This window comes from Morus notabilis, unplaced genomic scaffold, assembly GCF_000414095.1.
Source record: "Morus notabilis unplaced genomic scaffold, ASM41409v2 Scaffold1300, whole genome shotgun sequence".
NCBI lineage: Eukaryota > Viridiplantae > Streptophyta > Magnoliopsida > Rosales > Moraceae > Morus > Morus notabilis.
The window spans coordinates 87118-96692 of NW_010362109.1; the positions used below are offsets into that span (position 1 = coordinate 87118).

General features: G+C 32.8%; 1 non-coding gene across 1 annotated transcript; it reads right to left on the reverse strand.

Moving 5' to 3' along the window:
• Window positions 1–8990: 8990 nt before the first annotated feature.
• Window positions 8991–9097, reverse strand: LOC112092173. The gene has a single exon (XR_002902464.1). It is a non-coding gene; the product is annotated as a small nucleolar RNA R71 (small nucleolar RNA).
• Between the last annotated feature and the right edge of the window lie 478 nt (window positions 9098–9575).

Genomic DNA, 9575 nt, shown 5'->3' on the forward strand with positions numbered 1-9575 from the left:
GATTTTTTTTGGGTTTAATTTTTCTTTGCTTGATGTTTGAACTTGAAAATGTCTGTGGGTTGACTCGGCTCCTTTTAATAATAATAAAAAATAAAATAATATAAAAAGCTTCTGGGGGGTTTGTAAACCATCTTGGTGATAATGCGATCAAGTCGTGGCGTCGTTAAGGCCTTGTTCATTTCACCGATTCGAGTTTTCAGTTTTAAGTTTTTACAGTAAAAAGTTCTCAGAAAATATCACATCTAATTTTTTCTGTTACAGTAAAAAGCTTTCACAAGATGTCACATCTAAACTCGAATTGAAAACTCGAATCCGCGAAGTAAACGAGCCCTAAGTTGTCCGGTTCTAAAATTTACTTGAGAAAATTGTTGAAGTTCTTTTCAAGCATAAGAATCTCGAATTTTTTTTATTATTCTTAATTAATATAGTTACTATTTAACTAAAAAATAATTTATCAATAATAAAAAATAAAATTCACACCATACTTATTTGTCTACCCTCATCTACTTAAATAGGAAATACGAAATAGGAAAAAATAAATAAATAAATAAATACCCCTTACAGCATCTTTAAAGAAACTCATTGAATTTTAGTTAAATTTTAACTAAAATAATTAGAAAGTTATTTTAAGTAGTAATTTTTGTTTCATGTATTCGTCTCTGATTCTGAATCATGATTCATGATTCTCTACAGTATTTTTCTCTCACAAAAAATACACGTAAAACGAGAATGATTCTGAATCATAATTTTAAATACAAGAACTAAACGTCCACTTAGTAGTTCACTCTAATCATACTCTTTATGTTAACTAAATATAGATTATTTCAATATTTATTGAATTTAAAATATAAATAACTTTATTGAATTTAAAAAGAATTTTTATATTTATTACAATTGAAAGAATAAAATAATACAAAAAAATTAAATGGTTAGTCTCTACATGCTAACTATATTTTAACTAGTGTGAAAGACATTATTTAAGATAGCTAAATAGTGGGAAAAGGCAAAAAAAAAAAAAAAATCAAATCAAATTTCGGCCCGATCCGATTTAAAGATCTTTTCCACTTAGAATGTATGGGTATTGATCTTTACCTCTTAAATTCTTACTATTGATTAATACTTTCACTAATGTACTTATTTGACTGAAAATGATATTAATTAAGAGTAAAAAGTAAAAATCAATACGCATACACGCTATGGGGTATTTGTCTTCCTTCTCCTTATTTTCCCTTATAAAAAGCATGTTGGCCCGATCCCGAGCATGATTTTTAGAGGGCCAACCATTTCACCATTTCAGATTAGACGGACCGAACTTGCATCTTTGTTAAGCTTTTTATGTCTTAATTGATTTGGTTTAACTTTTTTCCCTTAATTTTTTTTAACTTGCTAAATTAAAATATTTGATATTACACTTAACATGGATAAATTACGTGTAGAATTCAACAAAAAGTTTTGTTAAAAAAATTACTCTAAACAAATTTTTCTTAAAAAAAGTCTTTCTTATAGTCAGGTCAAATAGGTAGGTTTGAAACTTGACTCTTTACTCGACGTTTAGGTTTGGCCACAGCGAATGTTTAAGCTCAAATAACCAAATCGTTACAGTTATTAAAATTTTTTATTTTTGGCTAGACTATGTATGTTTTCGAGCAAGGCTGGACCTGCCGCATGAATTAGTTCTAAAGTGTTGAACAATATGATAGGAGAAATTTTTATGTATACCCTTAAGAGCACATGAGTCTTAATTTTTACCCTTTATTATTGATTAATATCATTTTTAGTTAGATAACTATATTAACAAAAAAAGTACTAATTAAGAGTAAAAGGTAAAAATTCAGACTTATACACTTTAAAATATAATTTCATCAATTTTCTAGTCGATAGGTTTTTGCATATGTATTTCTTGGTCTTTATCTTTAAGGGGGCGTTTGGTATGCAGTAATCAATAGGAATCAAATACATGGAAAAGTATTGGTGGGTAATATAATTCTTTAGAATCCTACATTATCATGTTTGGTTATGCCTATGAATCTTTTGTTAGATTCCCAGAAATGTTATTTTACAGTGTTTGGTTGAGCATAGTAATGTAATCATTCTTATAAAGTTAATAATTTTAAAAAAATTGAAACTAATTAAATCCTATTATTTTCATTTTACTAACTTATAAGATTAATACTATTAGTGGATTTTTTAAATATTATGAAAAAATACAAAACTTAAAAATGCTCCCTCTCTCTCTCACCCCTCTCGATCTCTCTCTCTCTCTCTCTCTCTCTCATCCCCCTGGATCTCCCTCTTGATCTTCCAGATCCACACGGGATTGGACGAGGAGATCGGCGACCACTGTTGGATATGAGGATTTAACAGTGGGGTAGAGCAGTAGTGGATCGGAAGGCGGATTTAACGGTGGTAGCAGCACAGGAAAGTTCGATGACGGAAGGTAGCAGCGACAGCGGCGACGGCGTGGTCAACGGAAGAGCAATGGACGAGAGAAGCGGTGGGGTCTGGGAAGAGATAGGTGGGAGAAATGTGGGAAAGTAAATAACACCCATTTTTTAACTTTCATGTAATATTAACTTTTTTCGAAAAGTAAATAACACCTTCTAAGATGGTTAAGGATTACCTCAAAATATGGTAATGTGAAACCCATGGGTTTCACTTTCTTAGATTTTAAAAAAGTTTAATAATTATACTAAATATAAGAATCTTTCAAATTCTCATTCTCACCTCTGAGATTACATCATACCAAACACCTCCTAACTGTTTTTCCCCACTCCATGACAATTTGTCATAAAAAAACGTAATAAAAGGTAATGAAAGTAAAATAAAACAATAAGTACAAGAAACATGTATTTTATTTATAACTAGCTTGTGGTACGTGCCATTAATATACATATTGTTTTACATACCATGATTTATTTTTCAAAGATGATCGTGGCAGCAAGTTGAAAGCCATAATCCACGTATTTAGGGAAGCTTTCAATTCGATTTATTTACATACTCGGTGAATAAGATATACTTACATTCACACTTATTTAGTCCTTACTTATTATATTTCTATTAAGTTTTGCTACATTAAATGGATTAAAAAATTTTCTCATGAGTTGGAATTTGGTAGTGATAATATTTTTTTTATATACATTGAATGGAAATGAAAATTTTTTATTCAATTTGTATAAATGAAATTTTAGGTAAAAAATACTTTATTCTTACATAATATCGTAGGGGCTATTTCTGCTTCAATTTAATATTTAGTTGAAAATATCAGTAAGTTAATCATGTTCCATTATATAGAACAAAAAAAATATATATATACGGGTTATTTTATTTTATTTTTTAAATAAGAAGCATATGAAACAAACACATGAAATTTTTTTACAATAAAACAAAGAGGTTCTCTCATTTTTTTCTCTTAACAATGGCAAGCGATATTTTTCATATGTGACTAATAGAATGTGTTAAAATAGCATAGATATTGGAGATTTATTTGTTAAAGACATGTTTCATAATGCAAACATAATGAAAAGAATCATCCTTTTTTGGTCTAAAATTAAAAGAAACAAAAAATAATGTATACTCGGTTACGATTTTTATATATTTTAAAAAATTGTGTTAAATGATAGCTTAAAATTCCTTTCATACCACCCGTTAATTCATAAATTCTCTATTTTATACACAGAAAAGTGCTTTTCTATTTTCCTTAAAAAAATACTTTTCTATTTTTCTTTTACTGTCCAATAAATGAATAGATTATACAAATTCATTCTGAAAAAAACATTTAAAAAATAAATAAATTAATATGGACTAAAGAAGTTACATAATGAAGAAAAAACATAAATAAAAAACATAAGACGAATAAAATTCATATCTACATACACACCTAAGACATAAAAAATATAATTTTGTAATTTAAATGCGTACATGAATAAACCACAATAGATAAAAGAATTTGTTCAAACACAAAAGGAAAGGGAAGAAAAAAGTAAAATTAAAGAAAAGAGAGGGAAAATAATGGAGAACGATTTGCATGTAAAAAGTATGAATTACTCGACATAATTGGTGTGAGGTACATGCACATCTTCCTTCATGTGAAAATTGCAACCTTTATTCTATAAAAAAAAAAAAAATGTTGCAATGTTTGTTGCTCACTTGGACAAAATTCTTAGTCCCAGGCCATCAAAGAATAACACGTGGTCAAAATCCCATTAGGTGGAATTCACTCATTATAGCTCACGTGTAAGCAAGACAGGAAACCACGTATAAAAAAAAAAGCAAGCAATCACACTTGTTGAAGTACGACTTATAGATGTCTTGTTCATTTTACAGATTCGAGTTTTCAGTTTTAAGTTTTTACAGTTAAAAATTCTCATAAAATATCACATCTAACTTTTTTTGTTATAGTTAAAAGCTCTAAAAAAATATCACATCTCAGATCGAATGAAAATTCGAATCCGCGAAGCGAACGAGGCCAAAGTCTTTTGAATCAAGAGATCTGGTTTAAACCAGTGTTTGTTTACAAAAAGTAAAAAGTAGTTATGATTTGACTCACCCAGAATCAGTGTTTAGTTTAGATGGTTATAATTTAATATTTAAACCATGATGTGATATTTTAAACCATGAATCAACCATGATTCTAAAACCACCCCCTTGATTTTGGGTCGTTGAAACCCCTGATTCTGGTTCTAGTTTCAGAACCATGATTTGGACCCAAAATCATGAATCATGATTCTGGTTTCAAAATCAGAACTATAATCACCATAATTTGAACCCCCATACCAAACGATGACTAAGGGATAAGAGATTCTATTTATTTATTTGATAACCTAAGGAGAAACTATATTCTCTGTTTATTGAACATAGAAATAAAAATGAAAATTTTATCATAAAGTTTACCAAAGCGTCTTTATAATTTAAAAAATAATTAACTTGTAAAAATGAACTTGTAAAGCTATACTAGTTGAAGCCCACAGGGCTGTTCGGCAGCCCCTTTTTTGAGTCAAAAACTCAAAAAAAGTAACTCGAGTTACAACTTTATTCAAGTTCATATTCTTTTAGGCCATGTTCGGTTGCCTTTAGCAGCCCCTTTTTTGAGTCAAAAACTCAAAAAAAGTAACTCGAGTTACAACTTTATTCAAGTTCATATTCTTTTAGGCCCTGTTCGGTTGCCTTTAGTTTACTCGAGAAAGCCCATTCGAGTTAATGATATGGCCCAAGTTGATGTTCAATTTTTGAGACTCGAGACCAAACTCGAAACTGAACTCGAGTTTTCTCCTTTGTTTTTGAGTTAATGCAGAGCCACCTACTCGAATTACTCTTCTGAACTTCTACAGTGTTCTTCCTGAGAGATTCCATGCCGATGCTCTCCTTCCACACCTTACCGGTCACGTGCTCCTCTGCTCGAGATTTCCAGCTTCAGATCTCAAAAAACTTCTTCCATTCTGCTCGAGATTTCCAGCTTCAGATCTCGAAAAAAATTTCTTCCATACCCGTTTGCTACTTCAACGTTATACCTTCCTCCCCCAAACTAAATTGTGACGCCCCATACCTGCAATTAGAAACCCTAGCCCCCAAATCGCTTCATTTGCATCCTTTTTGTTTCCCATTCAAAACGGGAAAATTTGTAGCAAACCCATCGGTTCGGCGACCTCGGTGGGTTAACATCATTATCCGATGTAGAAACAAGAGCTCACGGTGTACTGCTCTCCAATTGTGACATCAAACATCCTTCCCCTGCCATTGTCATCGGTGGTACCTCAAACACACTTACCCTTCCTCACGTTTTGGGAATCTCGAAGGGGATCAAATTTCCTCCTCCGTTGGCTCATATTCGGTAAGTATAGATCCAGCTCCTTTGATTAATTTCATATGTGTTGTGATCTTTTGTGATTTAACATCCATAGTCACTGAGCTTATGTGATTATATCCTTCGCGTGCTCAAATTTTTCGAGCATCCGAACCCTAGCTTACCAAGTTTAAGAAAACAACAATCTATGATCATTGTTGGCAATTGAGGGACTGCCCGTAGGGGAAAAAATAACAGTAAGTAGGTGATCAGTGCATGAAAATGCACCCTAAATACTGCTTTTGATTTATATAATATTAAAATATTTAAGCTTTAATTAAATAATTTCATTATTTTTATTCAGAATATTTTTAATTGGAATTTGTCTAGTTGTTCCTTAATTATTTGCAGATAAAAAGCAGTGTAAAGAGCTATACAAAAAGATACAATTTTCAGCCAATTTAAGCCACTAAGCCGAGCCTCACAAGCCAAAAAAAGAGAGGAGCCGCGTTAGCCAAATAAGCCGCAAAGCCGAGCCAACAAGAGTGGACCCCGCCATTCAGACCGTGCCTCCCTTTTGCCCCATCTCGCGCCTCGTGCGTCACATGCACGGGAACTCCTCAGCGCGCACATTCCTTCCACGCAGCCATCACCGCGCGTCTCAGCTTTCTCCCCAGTGGGTCCCACACCTGCGCTGCCAGCCTGCTCATTCCCTCTGTGAGCGCTAGCTGTCCCAACTGTCTCCAACCGGCAGCTCCCTTCTCCACTCCGAGCACGACACGTGGCGATTTCACTCTATGCTTCCAATCGTAACGTGACACGTGTCCCCTTGGTGCTGAATTTGAAATTCTCCCTAAAAAATCAGAGTAAATTGCCAGATTTCTTCCCCAAATTAAATATATGATTTCTCTTAATTTATGCGTAATTTTATTTTGTTTCATTTTCTTTTATAATTTTCTAGTTTTACAATTTATTTCCTTATTTGACAGGCAACCTCTGAACACTATAAATAGATGGGTTGGCCTAAGGTTTTAAGGAGTTTTGAATATTCAGTTTTCTGTCGTCTTGTTGTCAGTCTCATATTTTCTCTCTAGAACTTGTGAGAATGTTTTGCAAGTTAGGCTAGAGTTCTCTTGGTGAGGTTAGAGATGAACTTCTGTTGAGTGATCCAATTTGGGGTTTTGATTCCTTGTGCTGTAAAGTTTAATATCTGAATGAATTAAATCTCATCTATTTTTCTATTACTTTTCAAAATATTGTGTGCCAATTTTTATATAAGTTCAGTCACGTTTTTCTTATGTAATTCTGTCATGCATTGTTTTGTTATTCAAATTATTTTACAAATTGTCTTTTACCGCAATATTGTCAAATTGATATATTGTCGATTTTAGATAACTTGTAATAATAATATTTCCGGAGTCAACATAGAGATTTAATTTATTCGAGTCTTTTATTTTGTGAATCAAAACTTGAATTGGTAAATGAAACATTAGGGATTCTCGACACCTTACCATTTTTACTATTGAATTTTCTTCATACAAATTTCCTCATTTCTATTTTATTTGCAACAAAATCTCAAAAACTCTTCTTTTTCTTTAATTCACTTTTCTCTAACGCTCTTATTCTGTTAGTCATTCTTGTTATTTTGTTATCTCTCTGTGGATACGACCGCCCTTCTGTGCTACAATTGACCGCTTGTGAACATCACTTTTGGGCGTTAATCAAATTTTCACACCGTTATCGGGGAGGTGCTACTAACAAGACTGATGAGTAAATTTTTAAGCCAAAGAGATAAAGTGCATTTTTATTTATTTATTTTACTCAATTTTTGTTTCTTAATTTACGTGATCTGTTTTTTTAGCCCGTATTAAAAAAAAAAAAACTTTTGCTGCAAATTTCAAAAAAAAAAAAAAAAAAAAAGGTTACCGCAAGTTTCCACGTATTCATCTATACGCCCACGTATTCATCAAGTTTCAAAAACTTTTGTTCTTTTTTGTTCTTTTTTTTTATTCCACCGTCCCTTATTCAAAACCAAAAAAAAAAAAGTTACCTTTTTCAATTTTTTTTATAGTATTTGTTTTAGCTTTCTGTAGTCTGTTTCTGTGTTCACCCTTTGAACATTTGTTACCTTTTTCATTTTTTTTTATTTCCGTAGTTTTATAGTTCTAAAAAAAAAATCTCACACTTTTAGGATTTGTTTTTATTGATAATTTTATTTTCCCTTTTAGTTTTTAAATTGATTGTGATTTGATTTTGTAATCTTTTATTATTTTTTTTATAAATTAGGATTTTATTTTATTTCCTCATTTGTATATTTTATATTGTTGCCTAATTTAATTTTTCATTTTATAGTTTCATTAATTCGTAGGATTATAAGTAGGATTGTAATTAATTGACTATTTTTAATCTAGGAATTTCATAATTTGGTAGATTTAGGCTTTTCACTTTAGGAATAGTTTCCATTAATTAGGTTACATTTCATAATTTATTCAATAAAATTTAATAATTGATTTTGAGAATAATTGTGTGATTACGTGGAAAGTACAATCTGAGGGAGTTTTGTCTAGAAAAGTTTGTACTTAATGGGCCTCGCCCCACCAATCTTTTTTGGGAACGTTGCTCTGTCTAGGAGACTATTCATTGAGCCAAGAGCTATAGTCTTTCCTGGGAGCACTCTCGGTGGTTACAATTTACGTTACTATATAATTATTTTCTTTTTGATTAAAAATAAAAAAAAACAAAAAAAATTAAAAAAAAAAGAATGCCGCTTAGGGTGAATGCATCGGTATAGAGATGAACTAGGGAGATTTGCTCAACGTCCAGATTTAGAAACCCCTAGTGAAATTTTATCCGACTCGTCTTCTATGTCTCTGTTTTTGCACTTAACGCGCACGGCCACCCCATCTTACATCATGTTCCCACCGAATGCACCGCCTACGGATTTTAAGCCGGGCATGATTGCACTTTTTCCAACCTTTCACGGATTAGAGAACGAGAATCCATATGTACACATTCGGGAGTTTGAAGAGGTGGTGGCCACCTTTCACAGCCGTGCTGAGGCCACAAACACTATCAGATTGAAGTTTTTCCCTTTCTCTCTGAAGGACAAGGCCAAAAGCTGGCTGTATTCTCTTAGGCTAGGTCTATTGGTACGTGGGAAGAAATGACGACGACATTCTTCAACAAGTATTTTCCACACCATAAGACCAACAATTTGAAACGACAGATCTAGAAATTCGCTCAGAAGGAAAATTAAACTCTCTATCAAGCTTGGGAGCGTTTTAAAGATCTGTTAAATCTGTGTCCCTACCATGGATATGAAAGTTGGCGCCTCGTAAGCTATTTCTACGATGGACTCACAATCCGAGAGCGCCAATTTGTTGAGATGATGTGCAATGAGGATTTTCTCCAAAAGGATGCTGACGAAGCTATCGAGTACCTGAATGAGTTAGCTAAGAAAGTTCATACTTGGACTGGACCGAGTGCTACTGAGAGCACCAGTAGGTCCTGACCAGTTGGAGTTTATCAATTAAGGGAAGAGGACAGCCTCAAGGCCCAAGTTGAAGCTTTGACGAAGCAAATCGAGGCCCTCAAAAGTAAAGATAGTAAACCCCACATGGTGGCAAGGACAGAGGCACATGAGCCCTGTTTCGTTTGTGGTGGAATGAGCCATCTGGCTCAAGATTGTCTCACTTTTGGTGAAATGAGAAGGGTATACGAGGAGCAGTGCAATCTATTGGGCACATACAATAAGCCTTATGGACCTTTCTCAAACACTTATAATGATAGCTGGAAA